This window comes from Corvus kubaryi, unplaced genomic scaffold (assembly GCF_017639235.1).
Source record: "Corvus kubaryi isolate FWS band 111438036 unplaced genomic scaffold, C.kubaryi_AGA036_p1.0 37300, whole genome shotgun sequence".
Lineage (NCBI taxonomy): Eukaryota > Metazoa > Chordata > Aves > Passeriformes > Corvidae > Corvus > Corvus kubaryi.
This window is the reverse complement of record NW_024581093.1, coordinates 12,931,814-12,953,916: the sequence shown is the minus strand read 5'-3', so window position 1 is coordinate 12,953,916 and position 22,103 is coordinate 12,931,814. Positions and strand designations below refer to the sequence as shown.

Here is a 22,103-nt window from a genome sequence, read left to right as displayed (position 1 = left end):
CAGGGTCCAGCAATTGACAAAACTCTCAGGGTTTAAAAATTCCTTTCAAGGCAAAACCAGATTATTTCTATATATTTATGAAGAAGATACACAAGGCTGAACTTCTAAAAATGGGGAATCTATTTCTTATTTTGTTGGGTTTTTTAATTTATGTGCAGCACAGATTTGTTTCCTAATTAAAAAAATACCCCCCACACAAATTCCAAATATGGAGGGTCTGGTCCTGATTTTTCAATTTCTTCTGTTTTTTCCAGGAGAGACAAGTGAAAGGCTGTGCTTGCCTCACAGCAGTGATGGCTGGAATGGTTCATGGGAATGCTGTTTTCAGTCCATTTTAGCCTAAGTGGCAAGTCCTTCAGAGTGCCAGAGTCATTCACAAATAATCCAAAGTGTCAGATGGGGAGGGATTCTCTGCTGCAAGACGAGTTACATAATGAAAATGCTGACAGTCTTTTAATTATCAGTGGCACAAGCGGGTGCTACTATAATAAATCTCTCTTTCCTAAACACAGATGAATCAAAAAACTAATTAGTAGCTTCATCAAAGCTCTCTAGGATCAAATCTGGTCAAAAAGATTATATGGAAAATGCTGCTCCGACAGAGTTTAAAATGAAGTCAGTCACTTGGGTATACTTAAGGAGCCCACAGTGGGAACCAAATAAGAATGGGCTACAATATTCCCCACGAAGAGATCCCAGGATTCTTCTTTATTTTTGAAGGAAAACATGAAGCACATTAACAGGGTGAGCGAATACCATGGAACCCTGTAACAATTTACAGTGGTGATTATACAGAATTAAAAGATCTTTTCAGTCTACACTTTATAGCAAAATCATGGGAATGGGCATTGAGCACTGGTAATTTGGATACCTATTTCTATCTCTCACATGAACAGCCATGATGCACTGTAAGGTCATAAACCAAGGCAGGCAGCTCAGACAGCAATTACAAGCTCTCATAAAGAACAGCAAATCAGCAGTCCAGAAAAAGCCCTAAGACAGAAATATATCCAAGTAAAATATTTAAATCATTCTGAGCGTTAATTATAAAACGTTATAATTAACATGTTTGTTGATATGCTATAAACGTGAAAAATACATTGCTCTTAGAAATTAACCTTTGTATCTTCCCTGGAGAAAGGATGTTTTTTCCAACAGAAACACAGTGTTATCAGTGGAATTCTGTAACACACACTTCGAGGAGCTCTAAAGCCCTGACACTTATGCTATTAAATGGCCACATACGTTTCCAGAGTTGCGTAAAACGTTCTAAAATACTGCCAAAAATACTATGTCACATTTAGTTCACCAACTGTTGTTCACTTCCAATGACTGAAAACAATTGCAAGTTATCTTCCAGTCTTTCATTAATATCATGAAGATAAAACAAATGCATACTCCTTGCACACACAAAACAGAAGAAATTACTCTTCTGAAAGAAGAATTACACAAAGAGTCATAAGCCCCATACAGTTAGAGAAACAAAATATTCCAAGAGGGCTTCTGTGGAGATAAAATGTTAATGAGGAGATTTCAGAAACATGAATGACATTATGTTAGATGGAGTTGAGTGCCAGCCTACCCCGTCATGACTTCGAAAGCTTTGCCATAAAGCACAGGATAACTGCTGCAATGAGGAAACCTTTAGTATTGTCTAAGTAACTCTAGGGAATTTTGTGGAAAATGCACGTAGAAAACAATGGTGATCTGATAGAGAACCACAAAAAAAAGGTTTCATTTTAAATATAAAATATGCCAGACTGAGAACTGAAATATCTTGAAAGTCCTATTAAACCATAAATTGCAAAATCAGTACATACTGTGATTTACACAAGAAATTGCCAAGGATTCAGTTCCTACAGATTGCTTTTGAAAGCATTTGTGTAGCGTTTTATAATTACAGCTTTCAAAATGAGGCGTTTTCATAGAATCATAGAATAGCTTGGGCTGGAAGGGACCTTGAAGATCATCTCATTCCAACCCTCCTTGGGCAGGGACACCTTCCACTAGAACAGGCTGCTCAGAGCCCCATCCAGCCTGGCCTTGAAGGTGTTCTCCTAACTGCAGAGAAAGAATAGGCAAAGTTTAGCTCAGCTGAAACCCTGACTGGGTTATAGTGTTTGGTGGCACTTTTATTCCTTGATGCCTGCAAAAGCTATCCCATAATATAAACACAACAAAGCCTGGGAAGAGCAACACCAACACATTGTTTGGACCCGGTTCAGTGAAATGTCCCCATTTCTTTCTCTGGTAATTCAATCTTGTTTCTTTTCTTTCATAAGAGCTGCTGTACTGCCAAACTTTCTTACTTGAATTACATTTCTAAGTGCAGATATTGTAAAAAGTTACTTTTCACTTTTGGAGTAAGATATTGAATTTTCACTCATCAGAAAAAAAAAAAAAAAAAAGGCAAGCAGTAGAAAAAGTGAAACCTGGACACCTATGGATTTTCATCAAGTGAACGTTTTTTGGAGGCTGAAAAGGTACAATGTCATCAGAAATCAGAACATCTGTTATGTTCTCCAGTGAAACTTGATAAGAAGAATGATGAAGCAGGGTACAGAATTCCTATGAAAGTTACTTCTGGTTCAGCATCTACATGCCATATTTACATGAAAGCAGAATATCACCAGAGTTCGGTTTTGTGAAATCAAATCACAAAAGAAGATACTTCAGGTCCATGTTTATGAGTTCAGATACAACATCTGGGCATTGGTCAAGCAAAAAGTACTCACCTTCAGTAAGAGATTCCTGTTCTATCTTCTTCTCAAGGTACATTTCCTGGGAGCAGCATCTGAGAACAGCTGAAGTAATTAAGGTGCTTAAGGTTGTTTAACACCTGGCACTAAGTGATATACTTAGAACATTTGTTATACTGCAAAATAACTGGATTCCATTTTATCTTGAATGATCTGTAGGGGAAGGAAGATAATTCCTTATAATGATGAATGAAAATTTGTTAAAAACAGTTTCATATCACAAGAGTAATTAAGGTCAGTACTGATACCATCAAAATCCAGCCTCCTAAGAGAACAGTAACATTCCAAGCAAATACAACCTACTAGATGTTTCTATACTTTTCCAGGCCAGAAACTTTTTTTCTGATCCTCTGAGGTAAACATTTGACTTAAACTTTAAAATAAAACTATATTCCCATGCACAAACCCATTTGTCCATACTGTAGTGACAAAGTTTTTAGATTTATATTAGACAAATAATTAATGGTGTTTTTAAAAAAATAGATTTGGTATTACACAAACATTCCCTGTGTGCTTCCATCTCTATCAAAGATCTAGAGAATATATGCAAGCTGACCTAGCTAAGAACCTGTTTAATGCCCTCAGTACGCTGCAAGCACTAACAGTGGTCAGGCATGATTAAGCCACCATTATTAATGATTGAATGGGATTTTCTCTGCATGATGTTTATGCCTCATCTGTTTTGCTGTATATATATTTGTCAGCCAGGATCATCACCTAAGTCTAAAATACAGATATGTTGAAAATTGCCCTAATCTGGGGTTGCATAGCTTTCTGGAACTCTAGGCTGGGTGTCCGGCAGTACCCAGGACAAACAGCTGAGATGAAAAGAAGTTGAACTGACATGTTTATTCCATTTTACTTTCTACTTTTCCTTTTTTTGGACTCAGAGTATTTTTAAAACATCAAATAGCATAACTTAACAGGATGAGGGAAGCTGTGAAAGGTGATATCAACAAATGGCAGCACAGGTAAAAAAAGGAATCTCAAGGAGAACATAGATAAAGCTCAGAAAAATAAAATTAAACTGCTGTTCCAAAACAAACCATGGGCTTTCCTGGGGCTCACAGCATATTTAGCTGGGTTATGGGGAAGTCACATCCTAAACTCCTGTTTTCTCAGTCCCCACAGAATCCAAACCTAGAGTGAGACACAGCTTCCCTGGTTATGCATGAACACCAGCTGAAACTTATCTCCATGGATGGGAAATTCAACTTATCTTTTACTAATGTGCATTTTCTGAAGTTATGCAGGAATTACCTGCTGCTAATCATACTTGTAAGCTGCCAGGCTTGGCAAAATTCACATCCATCACCTGCTGTCTTTAGGTTGCTGCCATATCAAGGAAATACTTTCTAGCACCCCATGGTGCTGCTGGGACATAACTGTGCTGCTTCATATTTTTGAGACTTTCATATTTTGTCAAACACAGCTGAAACTGTTTTGCAAGCAGAGCTATACATGGAGGGGAAAAGGAATGACACAGGCAGCATTGTTTAATACTGGTCAGGCAGAAATATTTCTAGGTGTACTGTAAAAATTATAAGGACTGGACATCCTCAGAAAGCTTGAGCTGCAGAGTTTTAAACAATTTAGCGTATATATGCACAGAGTGAGCAAAGATGCAGCCATCTGATCATGTACATGTTTTTAAAACTAATTGAAATGTATACATTAACACTTTCAGTGGGGTATTGCTAACTCAAAACCCACCTGAGATATTCAAAATACTTCCAGGTTTTCTGGAACTCTTCACTAACCATCTCCTTAGCAGTACTGAAACAAGGATGAGAATGAAATTTTTCTTACCATGATACTGGGAAGTTCTCGGGACAGGAAACACTTTGATGCCTCTAGTGAGAGAAGAGGGCCCCTGAAGTCAAGCCATAAAGATTGCTCAAGAAAAATGCACACTCTGGACTCCAGCTTAGACATTCCTTTGCTGTCTGTGAACTCACAAAATATTAACATATTCTAATAACCTACTTCTTTTAAAAGAACATGGTAATGATGAGCAGTATAACCACTGAGACTTCAAAGTTTAGGGAAAGGGCTAATATCCACCCACTGGCAGAGGACTTTAAGCTTGCTGTAAGTGCAAATTGTGATTCTTTTCCCCACATAGCTCCTATGTCTCAGTACTGGAGAAGATTTTAAAAGAAAAATGTGCAGAAAATTGTAAGTAAATACTTCAGACCCATATTCTGTTATGTATCCTTGAAAAAAGGAAAGGGAAAAAGAAGATATTATTCTTTTTGTGCCTAAATCTTTGAAGAGTATGGTTAACTAAATAAAATACTAAAAATAAACACTTGGATCATCTAACCCAAGCCTACGTAAGAGATTAAATAATGTTTCATTATATGTAAAGATTCCTATGGGAACACCAGAGAACTGAATACCCACATGTTGTTGATCATGGAATTTTAAGCAATGTTTTTCATAAGACAGTCAAACTTAAAAGGTAGAGACATTTAAGAGGCTATGAAGGGTGAGTGCATAAGCATGTCTGAAAGAAAATCATTAATAGCATAAAATATTCGTCATAATAGCCTGATAAATGAGCTTTCATACATCCTCCTCAAGATTCACAGCATTTCAATATGCCTTTTTTTAATTACCAAATGTAAATGAATTGACCTTGGACTTAACTTGAATGCTGGCTCATGATTCTTTACACGAAGTCTCAGTTCATTCAACGATGTCAGTGGAGTAAATTTACAGTCATTTTCTCTCTAAAGCACAAGTCAGCAGAGGAAGTTTTTGCACAGCAGTGTTCCTGCCAGTCAGCTGAGGGTACCTTCTACTTTCTGCTTGTAGTCTGTGGAGGACTATTCTAGATACATGTGATCATCAGATATGCAAATTAAAATTAATTTTTTAGGGAAAATAAAGAGGAAAATGTACAAAGAACCTTCAAAAACAGCTGCATTTTGCTTTTTTGAGATACACCTTCCTCTTTTGCCACAGTAAATTTGTAATTAGGTAGAATTTATTTACCTTGGTACCTGCTGCATGTTCTGTAAGTAGCATAGCCCTGAGACAGAAACCGGTTAGATGTCCTTAAGACATAGACCATCAGAAGTTGTAACATTACACTCACACCAATAACTGAGAATTCAATTCTGAATCAGTTTGAAAAAGCAACTTCTGTCTCCAGTGTACCTTTTGTATTTCTACTTAAGATATTTTCCAGTCATTGCATTACTGATGCCTGGACTCAGAACTATTTGCAATGGTTTCCCTCACTTCAGAGTAATTTCATCAAGTTCACTATGCCTGGTAAATTAATTTCTTTAGATGCAGACACAGTTCATCTCCATACCACCCACACAATGCTTCAGACACAGAAAGGCCCACGCCTTCCTAAAAAATTACCTTCACCAGGTCAGAATTTGCTTGTCTTGATCAGAGATCCATCTTTGGTGGCCCTTGTGGCTCAGCATCCTCTGTTTCCACAAAAAGACTTTTCACTATATAATAAATAAAAATCGTCCAACATAGAAAGAAAAAACTGCAAACTTTTAGGAAAAAAGAAAACATTAGAAAAGTTTAGAAGTATAGATGTTTACAGAAAAGTGTGTATGTTATCAAATTAGAATAAATAGAAAAATAATGAGATCGCTGCAAACATGTCACTTTGCATTCAATAACTCTGGCCTATTGCAAATGCTCTTGAAATACCCTCTTCTAATTTGCTGGTGGTGTGAATCTGGGTTTGGAACAAGGCCATAAATCCTTTCATTATGAAGCAATTTTCTGATCCTGTGCATTTATTACACTGTAGTCCTGACAGTCTATACCTGACCTTGATTACCATTTGGTATTTATACAATACTAACTGGAATCTTCTGCGTGAAGCTGCCACAACAATCACACCTAACGATGCTTAATTCTGCAACGGGATTCTTCCTTGTTATCTCCATTTACCTTAAGTTTTGAAATTTACTGGAAGAAGAGAGACAGATAGGGAGACACAAAGGAGAGCCATCCAGGAAGTCAATGAGAAAAGGGACCTGTCAGCTGTAATTACTGTGTAAATGAAATATAGAGCCTGTCTCAGTAATTCACACCCACACATCGTTTGTGTTTGGGGTTTTTTAGAAAAACTGCAGGCTTATGTTTATATTTCTTATGACAAATGTAACTTCTTATTCAAGTTAACTTCTTATTCAAGTTTTCTCCTCTTCCAATGAATGGTCAGGAAACTAACCTAAACTCTTGTCTTACAGATTTTTTTTTTAGAGCTTCAGCTCAAAGCTTCTCATTTTTCAGCAGTTTTTTGACACATATGACATTTGAGCATCATTGTATTGTTTCTCAAGCGTCAATATTTTTTTCTTCTAGAATTCATTGAATCATAGTTCATTCATTATTCTCTATTACTTAATTTCAAGGTATTGCTAGCCACCACAATTTCCTGACATGTTGGACTGAAATATTTCAATAAATCTGATACTTGCATTATGCAGCCTTCTTGGGTTACTTTTTTCCTTAGAAATGGGCAGAGTAAATTGCTGCTACATGAACAAAAGAAAATGCTGGTAATCAGTACAGGTGAAAAGGGAAAAATACATTTAGAAAATCAGACACAGTAAGTAATATGGAGAAGATGGAAAGAAAAAGCGAGTTCTCTAATGACAGTGGACTCTGTGAAAATAAAACTGAATGCTCCTTTTGCGGGAGTCTTGCAGGTCAGAGACAGAACTGGCTTCCAAAGTCCATTTGCCATAGATTCAACCACCATTTTTGGATATAATTTGATTTCTGTGGAAGGCAGAACATTTTTAAGAGCTTTCCCATTACAAGTCCACACTAGTATCATCCTTTCCAACATATCACTCTTTTCTGTTGCATACTGCCAGGATTGTCTGTTCTAGTTCTGTTCTCCATTCCTCATTCACCTCTTGCCTCGCAGTTACAGTCTGCTCCTTCATCCATGGAGAATGAAATCATGTCTATCCTGGTGGTTTATTAACAGAACAGACAGCCTAGAAATGAACTGACTGTATTTTGAGTCAGAAAAAGCAAAGGTTTTATCACTCTTGGGTCCAGATGCCCAGAGAGAAAAGGTTTCAGTTGATCAGATAATAAGGAGCTCCATGGAAGGTCAAGTGTGCATTTGCAATTAATGTCTAGTCGAGTCTATAATGCTGGAAAAGGTAAAAATAAAAACCTTTTGGTTGTTATTTGACACTGGGTCTATAATTGCAAGAAGAGTATTCTCAGGAATACCTGGAATAGCATTAGTTTATAAGCATCTATTTCAAAGCTAAAGTGTTGCCACTCCTTAAGACATACTCCTCTGTCATATCTATTCAAATAGATTACAAATCCACATTCACATCATCTGGCAGTTCATGGGACCAAGCATCAGGAAATACTCCACTCTCAGTTTTGAGGCTGACATGGCAGCACGTGCATTTTTGCGCACACAGTCACAGCTCTGAGTATTTCTTTCTCTGTCTTATTGCATATTTATTGACAGTTAAAATACAAATATATGAATATATTGTAAAAATGTTTGTGCCAAAATAGTCATATTTTCCTCATACACGTGTATTAGATATTAAATGCATGATAAACTGGCTCTTTGAAAGAAGTGATCGCTATTTGCTCTATATTAAATACCCTATAAATACTGGAAGAAAACCTACTGCTTTTCTTCACCAGTAATAAGATGATCTGTCTCCTGGCATGCTGAATAGCCTGAGAAATGGCTATATAAGAATTTTTTTGGAATTGGGAAGCAGTGGATGGAATACAAAATTAAAGTTGTTTTTACATGACAGGGTACTCAAAAATCATTTTGAACATAAAGGCATAATTTCCCAGTTCATTAGCTTTTCAAACATACCAAAATTGCCAGTACCAAACAAATGTTCACTCCAAATGTGACCAATTTTTAGTATTTCAGTATGCTGCATAATAAAACAACAGTTTCAAATTAACAGTTGATTTGAAATGTGAAAGCTAAGCAATTCATACTTTAAAAACTGATGGGTTTATTGGAGGATTCTTACATTTTTATTTTTATTTTTATTTTTTTAAGGACAGTTTGTCAAAATCTACAAAGATCTAGATCAGTAAACCTGCCTGCTTCACCAGAAATATTGATTATTTACATATACTTCACTGAGTGCAATTCATGAGGAACTCAGAGGAGTCATCCTAAAATTACTGGCAAAGGTTTGTAAATCTATCTCATTCTGCTTTATTGATAAGTGTTATCCTTTTGTTTCATCCATTTATGGCAAACCTGCACAAGCTGAAATATTTCTTTATAAAAATGTGAATCAAGATACACTGCTGCTAGCAAGTCCTGGTATAGTTTTTCAGGGTTCTGCAGATTATTTTAGGTGAGCATCAAAACATGTTTACAAAATATATTGGTTTGTGTCTTAAATAGCAGTAAGTATGAGGCAAGTCAAAGCTCTGTGATGCTTCTTTGGCCTCTCACAACATATCCTTAAATTGATGGGATGAGTTTAGTCCTTTTGGATCTGAACTCCAGCATGCAGCTGAAAATCTCCCAGGCCATGAGCACCATCACTGCTGATCTAGACTATTTTAATCTCTGCCTGTGTTAGTCTGAAGTAATGAGCTCCATCACCAAAGGAAAACACACTGATCTTTCTTAAGTTGCCTGCTTGAAGTTCCAGACCTTATGCAGAGGACTCACAAATACCAGTGGCCACCCTGCTCATGCCTTGTTGGATTGTATTAAAGCTCAGATGCCAAAAATGTAGAACAGTACTGTAGTATGTGATCCACAAGTGTGAACCAAAGAAAACTCTCTTTAATCTAGAAAAGAATTTACATTATCTTACTGGACTGAAAATAAACCAAGCAGGGTGACAGCACCCTGCATAGTATGACAAGGAATGAAACCCTGGATGCAACAGCCACTAAATTACTCAAGTCCATCACAACTTTTGGAACTGAAGTCATGGATGTGAAACTCCAATGGTAACTAGATTCCATAGTACCTTAACAGAAATATTGGAACTTTATGTACTCACCTAAGGTGTTTATTTTTGTACTTTGTTTTTCTGTATTTAGCATGGAGGGGTTTTGCTGAATCACGAGACTTCACCTCAACCCCTGATGCCAGGATTGGGGTGTTTGTTAACGAATGGGTTTGAGTTTTGTGCAGCTGTTCCGTGCCCTCCTCTGTGCTTACTTGTGCAAACCCTGAAAAGGGAGCAGAGCCATTCGTGACAGTCAGCACCAAACCTGCACCACCAACACTGACCCCAGCTGGGCTCATACCAAAACAATTGTGGGATTTTCTGAATGAAAGCACAATTACATATTCATTTATAAACTATAGAGATACCAAGAAGAATTAATCTTGGAGCAAATATAAAAAGCTCTATTTATGTGTGAAATACCAAAGAACTATTAGATTTGGCCTTCAGATTTTCTTGTTTTGTGCTCTAGTTATGCACTAAAATATTTGACCTGTGCAGGTATCTATGACTCTGGGTGAAATACCATCTGTATTTCATGATCTTTTAGTAAATAACTTCTGGCAGTGCACTAAAAAGACTCATAAACTGTGTGATTTATTTGATAATGGAATAATGTCCTCCTTTGCAAACCTGATTTATCTGCACAGAATTTTTACCAGCATATACAGATGAGATTGATCATATTTCAAACATACTCTGAAGGAAAACTGGGGTGGGGCACTTAAGAAACTTAAATTAGAAACTCAGATTTTAAAGAAAAAAACTTAGGCAAATGTACAATAAATGGAAGAGCAGAAACAGAATTTAAACTCCTCACAGAAGAAAATTATTCAGCTCATCGTATATGGAATGACTTATTGACTGAGCACTGCAATGGTTCTATATGTTGAGAAGTATCTTTCATAACTCACATAATATTACAGATAATTAAAAATCGGATTATTTATTTAGTGACAGGGATAATACTGAGCATAGAAAATGGTACAGATGAATCAATCTCATGTTACAGATCAGAATATAGAATGCAATTGAATAGCTTTTATTACTACATGAAGATAACTTTCCCTGACACAGTTAAATATATATATTTACACTTGTATATCTGTACTGCAATTTACAAGCAATTTAATAAAAAAAAATAAGTCCCTAAAAAATTAATACAAGAGTACTGAACATCTAAAACTAAAGAGACCTAAATGTGTAAACTATCTAGGTAATTCAGGATATGTGTGATGAAAGAGAACATTAAATTATTATCAAAGAGAAGAAAGCCGCCCACTCCTAAAGACTACCTCTCAATGTTTTCACAAAGAAAAAAAAAATAATCTGACAATATAGAATTCCCTGGGAATAAAAATCATTAGAGTATTTGCTAATTAAAGATAACTGCAGACCAGTAAGTACACTGAGGTGTGGTCTAATTCTGATCTGTTTATGAGGAAAATTCAAGGTAATTAAATTTCTATTACTTAAGTGTTTCTCATTCTTCTGCTCCCAGCACGGCTGGTTTCCATTTCAGGTCTGTGAGTTCTCTGAGAAGAGACTTGTGTACTTTGGCATGATTTCTTTTCCCCAGATTTCATGGTGCTGGATCATTGAAAGGATGCAATGTGCAGACTCCCCTTGGTGCTTAAACTACTCAACTACCCACCAAAGCAAGAAGGTCAATTCCACCATGGCAAAATTCATCAAGCCTTTTCTTAATCTGCTATTTTAGCAAACTCTCAGAAGGATTTCCTGCATTTGACACCTTACTCTCAATTCATATTCAAATTCCCAAACCAAACTGAAATTCTCTAAGGATAAATACCCTGCCACAGCCTGTGGAACAGCTGTGCTTATACAACTCTCTTATACTACTCTCTAGTAGCAAGTGAGTATCCTAATCGTGACGTCAAGTTCTTAGTGTCCTGTGAGTCCAAATGAAGAAAGAGATTCAAACTAAAGTAAATATTCATGCAGTTATTAAAAAGCCACCACACAGGCCACTCTTCTTTCCAAATCACATCCTGCAGGCTTTCTGTGGTCTCTCACCTTGAAACTCCTGCGAGGTTTGTACCTCTCCAGGGTACAGCTATGCACTCTGTGTGAACATAAAGCTCAATCAGGCACTTCGCATTTCACTGTCATTCGACGTGGAAGCAATTTTAACTGATCGTTACTCTTATATTAGACTCAGCTCATACTTCTGCTTATGCTATCAAGTTTTATTAAATTCTCTATAATATCTGATTCATCGAGAAAAGATACACTTACTGTTTTGTGTCTTCATTGAGGTAGACGTACACTTCAGTCTCAGTTTTGTCATCGTGCCAGAAATTTTCCGCCTTCATCCCTTCTCTTATCTCCAATTTAGAGCTCAGCAGGACAGACAGCAGCAGCCCTGGATGCTTGGCTTCCATCCAGTGTCCTGCATTCCACCCCAGGGCCAGCCACAGCCACCTCACCTGGTTTACATTAACAGACCCACACCACACTCATGTGCCACTGACAAAATCTGCAGATCTTGCTCACAGTCCAAAGTATGTTTTCACAGAAAAAATTCTTTGCACAAAACCCTGAACTGCCATTAATACAGTATTTGCCTTCATTTATCTTCACCTTTAATACAGAGCAAGTTTCTGTCAGTCAACTTAAAAACAGCAAAGTCTAATTGCAATTTTCCAACAAGGCTTTTATATCTAAAATATGTTATGTAGATAAGGAACACTTGAAAGCTTAATGACTTCTTACTAGATCAATCATAACACATAAAGGTGTTTGCCTTTTTAAGGGGAAAACCAAAGGTTTTTATGCGCCAGTCTCATTTTCTTTGGATAATTTTTGAACATTTTCAAAAACTGTAGAAACGCTTTATTTAGTTTTAACAAGGTCAACAGACCAAAAGAAAAATGAAATTGAAAAGAATCAGCTGGCACCAGACTGGGGGAGGAAGCAAACCAAATAGCAATGTATCCTTGAGAGTTATAGGATTTTTACTGTTTGAAACCTCAATATTATTAAACACTTTGCTCAAAGACCATCCCTGGTTTAAAGTTCCATATTCCCTTCCCCTCAGTGGAGTCTGAATTCAGCCTAAGTTCAGACACTGTTTATGTTGACCCTGCAGTCACTACCACCACCTGCAGCTGTTGCCAGGGACTGGCTGAGCTGGACTCTTGCACTTCCAATTTTGCCACCATTTCAGGACATGAGTGATTAACAATATGACACTTCTCAAACAAGTGACAAATTCTGAAACAAGAAGGTCAGATGATCTCAGAACCATCTCAGTAACAAAACAAAAATCTCTTTCCATGCAGATTTTTATGATAGCTGTCTTTATTCCCTAAGGGATTTGTGCCAGCTTACTAAAATGACATTCTCTGAGATATTCAGCAAAAAGTGAATGTGACCAGTTCTTGTACTGATGGGTCACCCCTGTCAGACTGTCTTGATAAATAGAAAAGTCTGTCAGCACAGAGCAGAGAAGATTTCTTTCAAATTGAGCACACCCCAGAGAATTGTCTGAAAGATACTCTTGTGTAAGTTATCTTCTTCATTAACAATACAGGCAAGTTTACTGGGAATTGCAGGAGGAAAGGAATGAAGAACATTAAATTTTATGTGGCTATAGAGTCTGGAACATACCCTCAGAATTATACCAAAATATCGCATGAATTAAACACCTGAGTGTTTCCTTCAGCTGTAGCCATTATTCTAACTCCTTGGGCAAGCTCAGGAAAATGTTTCTCATAAGGGTTTGTTGCATTTTCAGAAGTGTGCAATCAACAACAATGCACAGATGGACAACATTCAAATTTTAAATAGTTGCAGGTAAAATCTTTTTTTAAAGGACTGAAAATACAGCTGAGTGAAAAACTTACATATTCTTCTGTACATTTTTCCCCAAAAATATTACAATACTCAAAACAAGAATTCTATTAAATTCAACACATTATGGAATTTTAAAAGTCTAAGTTCAGAATTAGCACTGACTCCTACTTTTAGTGGTTTACCCCTACACGTTTTAGTTCAGAAATGGAGAGAGGATGTAAGAAAATACCATAATCAAAGATTGAAAGAAGTAAAATTCTACTGAATTTCAATGGGTTGTGTTGAGGTTTTTATCCAAAAAAACAAAACACTGTCTTGTGGTAACTTTTTCCCTCAAGTTTGGACCTTGAAATGCTGGCAATTTTTTTCAATATAGTTATAGGATGAAAAAGAGAGTGAGAACTGGAAGTTATTCCAATCTTTTTATTCTTAGAGTTCACCAGTGGTCAAAAAGTCAGACAGACTGGAGTGAAAAACAGGATTTTGAGTCTTTACCACTACTTTGCTTATGTCTGTGAATAAAGGTCACTGCATTATAACAGCCAATATTAAGAGATTATTGCAGTAGTATCAACAGGCTGCACTTTTAGCACTTTGACTCTAGTACATATATTGTATTGTGTATTGGCAAACCAGGAAGAAACCAATGAAGTTGACTTTTCCCTGTGAGCCTGAATGCCAGACTGCCAATTCACAACTTGGATTATAAAGCCATCTCTTAGGTCCAGAGGGAAAATACTGGATTAGCTACTTTGGGCTCTTAAAAAGGCACAGTCAGGCACGTACCAAGGGCAGTACTTGGCCTCGGGGTTTATTTCATACAGTTTTTGGTGCCTTATCAGGGGATCACAGCTTTGTGACTCCATAGATTACGTCAGGTCACAATCTCCAACTGTCAGAACTTCCCATGGAAAGAGGAATAATAAGATACAACAATCAAACCTACGGACAATTTGGCAGAATGCTTGGAGGAAAATACATCTTTGTGATCATTGCTCCTCCTTCAGATGCCACTGGAGTAACTCTGCCATTCATAAGGCTTGAGTTCAACAACTGGCAAGTGTTGTGTGTTACTACTGGTTTATCACTTGCTGAAATTGTTTTAATAACAGCCTCTATAAATTTACCGTAGAAGTAATCTAGGAAGGTTTTAATTTTCACTAGACATGTTAGCTCTAAAACCATGAGACTATCAGACTTTTTGTTCAGAAAGGCTGCACAGAAACAAGACTACAAATATCAAAGTAATTGAATTTACTCGGGTTAGTGTAATAATAAAGTTTTCTGCTTTATGTAAATTCCTATGAAAGCCAGACAGACCAAGTAATCACTGACGATATTGCCAAACACTAGCACAGAAGCAGTGTCACATTAATAAAGCGTTTCTGAGTTGCTTCATCCCGCAAAAACAAAAGTGGAGCATAAATGAAATAGATATCAGCATTCACCAAACTGGAATACCTAATCCCATTTTAAAAAAATCACACTGCTAATTCACTTTTCCATCTAAATAAGCAGAGGAGCTAAATAAAAGCAGGAGTCACTTTACATTAAAAAATTCATTTTATACCACTAATTCATATCAATCCATTTCAGCCAAGGATAAGAGGTTTTGAAAATCTATATGATTTTATCTAAGAACAGACCTGGTGATTCAGTGGCAATTGTTCTCAGGATTATCTTTGATTATTATGGATCCAGCAAAAAACCACATGGACCAGAACTCAAAGAAATGAATTAATATGACTGAAACTGAACTAGCAGTTGCAAAATGAAATTCTGCCAAAATATCCTCCCAGGGAATGACTTTATAAAGTATTAATAGAGTGTGCCCACTGTGGCAATACAATACGAATTTATCCCAGTGGAATATGAAAAGGGGCATCTTCCCGTAATAGGGCAAAGACAGCCTTTTTTCTGTCTTTTTAACTCCAATGAAATTGCATCCAGTGGTGAGATCCCAGTCATCAGATTGTTACTGCAGCAATATTGGTGGCAGCCATTGTCTGCAAGAAATCTTTAAATATAATGAAGCAATAATATAAACAGGGAGGAAGGGAGAGTTTCAGAGCAGCCTTGTGTGTGTACTTGTTATTCTTGCCACTTGCTGTGAATATCACTGGGAAAGGTCACTTGGATTTAGCAGTTCACAGCATCATGAACTGCCGGCTCAGATAAAGGCATTAGACTGTGGAAGATGATAATATGTTCTTCCTTCTCTAAGATATTAATCTAAGATACACCTCTTGATCTCTAGACAAGAATTTTAATTTGTCCAGCAAGGAGAGCACTGAACACCATCAAAATATATTCTTTTGATAGCAGAGCACTATCAGAGAAATGCCTTTTAATGACCCATTTAAATCCTACTGTTTACAGCAGATTAGTGCAGCCATGCAGTGCAGCCAGGTCTAAAGACACTCACTACCTCATAATAGTGGATGCTACCAAAGATCACCTCCACAGAATATGGCTGGCAGAGACCTGAAATCTGCTCATTAGCATCACCATACTTCTCATGACTCACATCACTTGACAAATCGATGTGATAAATAAATTGCTGGATTTCAGCTTTTTTTCCATTTATCCTGTACTGCTGTTCTGGAAACAACTCATTTTAATACTGTCTGCAAGGAGATGATGACAACACACCCAAAGGAGTGGGGAAATACAGCACTGGCCAAAGTCTGTGGGCATGACTTTGGGAAAGACGTTTCACTTCTCCCACAGCTCCTCTATACAGACACAGTAATTCATGATTTATCAATACACGAGTTTCCTAGATTTCTGAAAATGAGGCTCAGGTCACTCCTAGATCCTTTAGGAATTTAATTAAGTTGAACTATATATTAAAATTACTATTTGTTTCCCATATATTTAGCTGCAATGTGAAATATTTTAATGCAAGATCTTTTACATGTGTATCAACATTCAAAATTTATGAAAGAGGGATTGAGGGTTTGATACGTCCTTGACAAGACTAAGCCGAGCTTTGCACAGTGCGCATTAACCACCCAAGTTAGCACTTTTTCTACCAGCTGCAATATTTCCCAAGCTCTCAAAAAACCATACTTCAGGAACAGCAAAATTACATGGGGTTGTGTGGAAGCATGATCCTTAAATATTGAAAAAAACCCACCAAAACCACAAAACAAAGAAACAAAAACCAAAACACAAAAACAAAAAATAAAGACAACACATAAAGAAAATGTATTAGGATATTATTGCCTTACTGCTTTTAGATTTAGATGATTATTCCATCAATATTTCTCAAGTGAAGATACAAGAAAGAAATAAAATTGCAGAGCTACCTTCTGTTCCCCATTTGTGAAATTTTCAACATTTTAAGAACTATCAGAATGTGTTTTAACTATTCTTTCCTTTTTTCCCAAATCAAGAATAAATAATGAGAAACATTTTGAATGTTTCCCTTTAATCACTGAAAAATCAGTCAAAAGCTCTAACACTATTTAGTATCTGGCTGTAACAGTAATTAGTATCTCAAGCAATATCAGATGCAATTAAAATGTGCTTCTAAGCATTCACATCATGTAAAGTAATTTCTTCTGTATCTTTATGTTCTAATAGGAAAGAAGAAAAATATTTCTGTGCCAAAAACTACCAGAGGAAAAGCAAATCGTTACAGAGCTGTATAAATAAGAAACTTTCAATGTTCTAGATTGACTTCTTTGAGCAAGGTCAAATTGGTTTTAGTTTAGCAACCTATCATGTTAGATAAGTACCACTTCAGTGAAATGTGAACCAGCTAGAACTAGTTTAAGGAATGGCTATCATGATTTTCAAGAACCTTATAGAAACTCTTCCCTGTTTTTTTTTTTTTTAATATCAGAGAGATGGATGAAATGGAAGTATTACATGACCTTTTTTGAACAGGTATTTGCACCAGGAGCCCTGATCATGGTTAATATAAAAACATTTGCTGGGCCTAAAATCCATATAATAGGAAAAAGTAACACTAGAAGCTTTCCAGGATTCCCAGGCACACAATAGCAGCGGTGTTCAGAGCAGTAGTTGTGGAGGAACTGCATAAATAAGACACTGCCTGAATTATGTTTGCTTGAGATTTATCTGTTTAAACTGGGCAAATTTGAGAATTGGATTGTTACAAGTTAAATTATTTGAATTACCCAGAGTAAAAAGTCAAATTTGACAACTGCATCCCTGCTCGTACCAATATTTAAGTATTTACAGACATTTGGGAAATCTTTTTGAAGCAGTTATTTCTCACTGCATTTCCATGGCTTACGTGCACATCCCAGCCAAATTTCATAATCAACAACCTTGAAGAAAATGAAAGAACTAATTTGATGGCATTATTAAATAATTTAGGACCATATTTCTAGAATTACTACAGTGCCTTAAAAATTTGATTCCCTGTGGGGGAAAAAAAAAACCACCCCAAAGGCAGCTGACAGGCCATTACAAAAAAAGCTTTGGAGATGATAAGCATCCAAATCAGAAATTTGGATACCCAAATATCATGTGGCTCTGAACAGCAGAAGTAGCTTTCAGGAACACTTGTGTGAATCCTTGATTTGGATAAGAACAGTGTGTGATTTCACAGAACTCATGACACTTAAGGTAAAAACTTATTGAATCATCCACGACATTTAATAAAAGTTGCTGAAAGGCATATTTTCAAATCAGTAGTGAATTTGACACTTACCATATGATCACACATGGCTTTCTTCACTGTTTGAACAGCATAAAAACTTCCCATAAAGCTTCACTAATTAAATTAAAATAAAAAATGACAAACAGGATGAAGAGCTGACAGTTTTCATAAGCCAAAACCAGGCTAAGTATTTATCTTAAGTCCTAATAGCACCATCTGATGGAGGATCACCACAACACTACAGAAGAGATTCAAAGTGTGCTGGACATTAATTTAAAAACGCATTAACATATTTCCTTATTTCATGTATTAAACTGTAAACATAAGTATACAGAATAGTGGTGATCTGCTAAATAAACCTAAAGCAGATTTTGACATTTTAAGTCAATAAAAGTTCTGATTTAGTAGGAAGGAAATCCAGTCTGAGATTAAGATGAACAGAATAAAAGCAATTTCTTTCCAGACACCTCTTTTATAAGCCTGGACAATAAATTTAAACATATCTGGTATCCAAGTCAAGACTTTCTTGCCCTTAAGCACACAGGTTCCCCACACAGGATGACATATAAGTGAAGAATAAACATTTGTGCTCCCTTAAAGGATACCAAGGAGAGCAATATTTTTAATATATGGTTCACTATCAGAATGGTGTAAGAGAAGTACACAGGGATCACAAGGGCAACTGGTAGAGAAAGCTGAGGATCAGAGAGCTGCATGCCAGACGTACCAAGTATCTAATCAGGAAGATTTTATACAACAACTAAATTATATTCATGTAAGTAGTTACACTTTTAAATCAGTTGGGATTACAGTTCCAGTTAAAGAGAATTTCCTCTGCTTTGCTGTATCAGATGGCACTCCAACTCAAAGGCTCCTCATCCCAGCTCATCCAGGAAAAGTAAATCCCCAAAGAACAGGCCTTCCCTTTAGCAACCCTAAGTCCTGCCGTTTGGACATTTCTCTATTGCCAGATTAGTCACTTAATCCTTAAATACCTCCATACATATGGAGAAATTGGCCCAATCCTTCAGTTTTTCTACTTTCTCTCATGCCTGGGCAGTCTCCTTCATTCCATTGCTTCTACGAGATCTGAGGAGATTCCAGATATGATCCCTTGTTATTTTAATTTAATTTTTCCCACTCCCATTGTCTAAATGGTCAAGAATCTAAAAAGTTACTTTAACTCTGAAGATGCCCAGCTTCAATACACTTTTCCCCTTTACTGTACTGCAATCCCAAGAGTCAAACTGTGAGTCCAAGACATCTGCTCCTCTATCAACAGTGAAAACCGATGATCTGGTGCAGGGCCTCATTAGCATAATGCTGTTAATCATCAGAGCAGTGCTAAATAACAGCAGAAGAGGGGGAGCCAAAAAACAGTGACAGGTGCTGTAGACAAACCAGACCGTGGAAAATGTAGAGGAACCTAGAAGAAAGTCAGTTAATTAACTGCTCCTACAAAGTCAGATAAAACCAGGTGGATCACCATGCGAGAGTTGTATTACTGCTTTTTACAGCTAAAATTTACAGAATTTTAGCTGTCCTTGTAATCAGACTAGTATGAACAAAGAAGCATTTTGATCTGTTGACTTCTGAGATTACAAGGACCTTTAGTTCCTGGCATATACCCTGAAGATAAGAAACCTACATCATCCAAGGAAATCCTGCTATTGTTATTGATCTGCTTTAAATCAAACAAACACAAGAAGCATCCACAGAGATTGTAGGGCAGCTCACAGGACTGGATGAATACAGGCTATTTAGGAAGGACAGGCCAGGAAGGCAAGGAAGGAAACTGTCCTGTATGTGGGATAGCAGCTGGAATGTATGGAGTGGTGCCTGGGGAAGGTGATGAGCCAGCAAGAGCTCCTGGGTCAGGGGCAGAGCACCATGGCACAAATGGTGCTGGGTGTCTGCTGCCCACAGCCTTGTCAGCAAGAAGCAGTAGGTGAAACCTTCTTCAGACAACTGAAAGTAGCCTCACATTTGCAGATCTTGGTTCCCCCCAGATATTTCATCCACCCTTGTATCTGCTGGAAAGGCAAAATGGCACCAGCAAGACAGGAGGTGCCCTGCTGTTTGGGACATGTTGATGATAACTTCCTAACACATCTCACTGAGGAGGCAGCAGGTGCAGGTTCTCTGCTGGACCTGATATTTGCAGAGATCTGATTGGGGATCTGAAAGTAGTTAAAATTTGAAACTGGGACCCAGAGATGCTGTAGAATATCTGACCTTGGAGAAACTCAAACCTAACTGGGCAACGTGCTGGGAAATCCGGCCTAATTAAACTAACTTTGAAAAGTGGCTTGGATTAGAAGATCTCAAGAGGTTAATTTCAACCCAAGTTGATTTTTTTTTTCAGACAAATCTATTTTTAGAAATTTTTTCCAAAGGCATTTTATTTTTCAATAAAGTAGAAGTCTCCTATGATATGCTTTAAGAAAAAAAAGTTTACCAGGAGGCTTTTGTTAGAATTCGTCCTCTGAATCTCAGGATGGACAACAAAACAAGCAAGTTTCTTCACAGTTGTACCTTTCTGAAACCAAAGACACAAAACGTTAAGAAACGAGATAACTGATTGCACACTGCTGGCTTCAGAGTATTTTGTACTGTGGAAATAAATAACAGACATGAAAGTGAATTCTGAAGCAAAAGACAAACACAAGTAAAAATAATGGAGAGAAAGAAAAGGGAAAACAGGACACAAAAAGACTGAAGCCATTCTAGTTATGCCTGTTTTAAAAGGTAGAATTCTCCAGTAGAACATAAAACCAGCCAACAAGAATAGACCTTGGAGCCCAAGTGTTTGGAACTAAGCACACCTGCTGTTCAGTCAGCTCCTCACGTCCTCTTACACAACCTTTCTCCAATAAATGCTTCCTGCTTTGCATTCACAGGACAAAGGAAAATGGGACATATTTTTGCAATAAAAATTTAAAAGGCTTGTTACAGCTTTTTTAGTGCCTTTTGTATGCATTGATGTTTATGCTTCATTACTTTAATTTTTGGTTTTTTACTACTGTTAGTGCCCTAAAGTTAAGGTGGTAAGCTACAAGCTTTTAAAACAGGCAAATGCTTCCTTACTGTGGAAAAGACTGCAGCTATGCTTTATGCCAAGAATAAATTTTAACTTTTCATAGCTTTCAGAAAGAAAAGTCTCTTTTTTGAAGCAGTATATAAATACATGAATTATTTAATATCTGCAATTTATTTAGGAGAATGGAAATCCTTTCCAGACTTGCTATTAGCATGGTCACTAATGCATCAATAAGAGCATGAACAGGTCAAAATCATCCCTGTCATGAGTCTATTGACTTTATTGAAGTTCTGTAAAAAAAGACTATTAATTACCTGAACAGAGCAAGAACGTAATATTTTAAGTTTGTTTTCAAACTTTACACAGAATACAATATACTTTTAAATAGACAAAAATACTATTTTCACCAGAAACAATTTTTTTTCAGAACTAGAAAATTTAAAGCACAGTATCAACACACTCTGGTGCCAGAGATTATCCATGCACAGCAAAAGTCAGGGAACAACCTTTCATCAGCCCCATAAAGATGAAAAATTGTCTGACCAAACTAAAACAACAACAGAAAAAAAAAGAAAAAGAAAATTAAAATAAAAACTATATTGTTCTGTAAGTTAAAAAGTTGCTTTCATGTTTTAGCAATATATTAATGCTATCTTTGCATAAACTAGCCCTTAGTTTATTTCTTTACTTACATGTTATGCTCTGGTAAAAATGTTGGTTTTAACAGATATTAAAAATTGACTACTGAAGAATATTAAGCAATTACACAACAATAAAGCTGTTCATTCTCTGATCATAACTTTTTTAAATTATTAGTTATCTACCTTCAAAAACCATTTGACACTGGACAGAAAATATTTACTGACTATGAATATATA

At 36.6% G+C, this 22,103-nt stretch overlaps 1 long non-coding RNA gene across 1 annotated transcript; it reads right to left on the bottom strand.

Annotated features, from left to right (window-relative positions):
* Positions 1-286: 286 nt before the first annotated feature.
* LOC121664032 lies at positions 287-4,755 on the bottom strand. The gene is made up of 3 exons (XR_006015851.1): positions 4,569-4,755; positions 2,736-2,912; positions 287-414 (listed from the first exon to the last, which is right to left on the bottom strand). It is a non-coding gene; the product is annotated as an uncharacterized LOC121664032 (long non-coding RNA).
* Between the last annotated feature and the right edge of the window lie 17,348 nt (positions 4,756-22,103).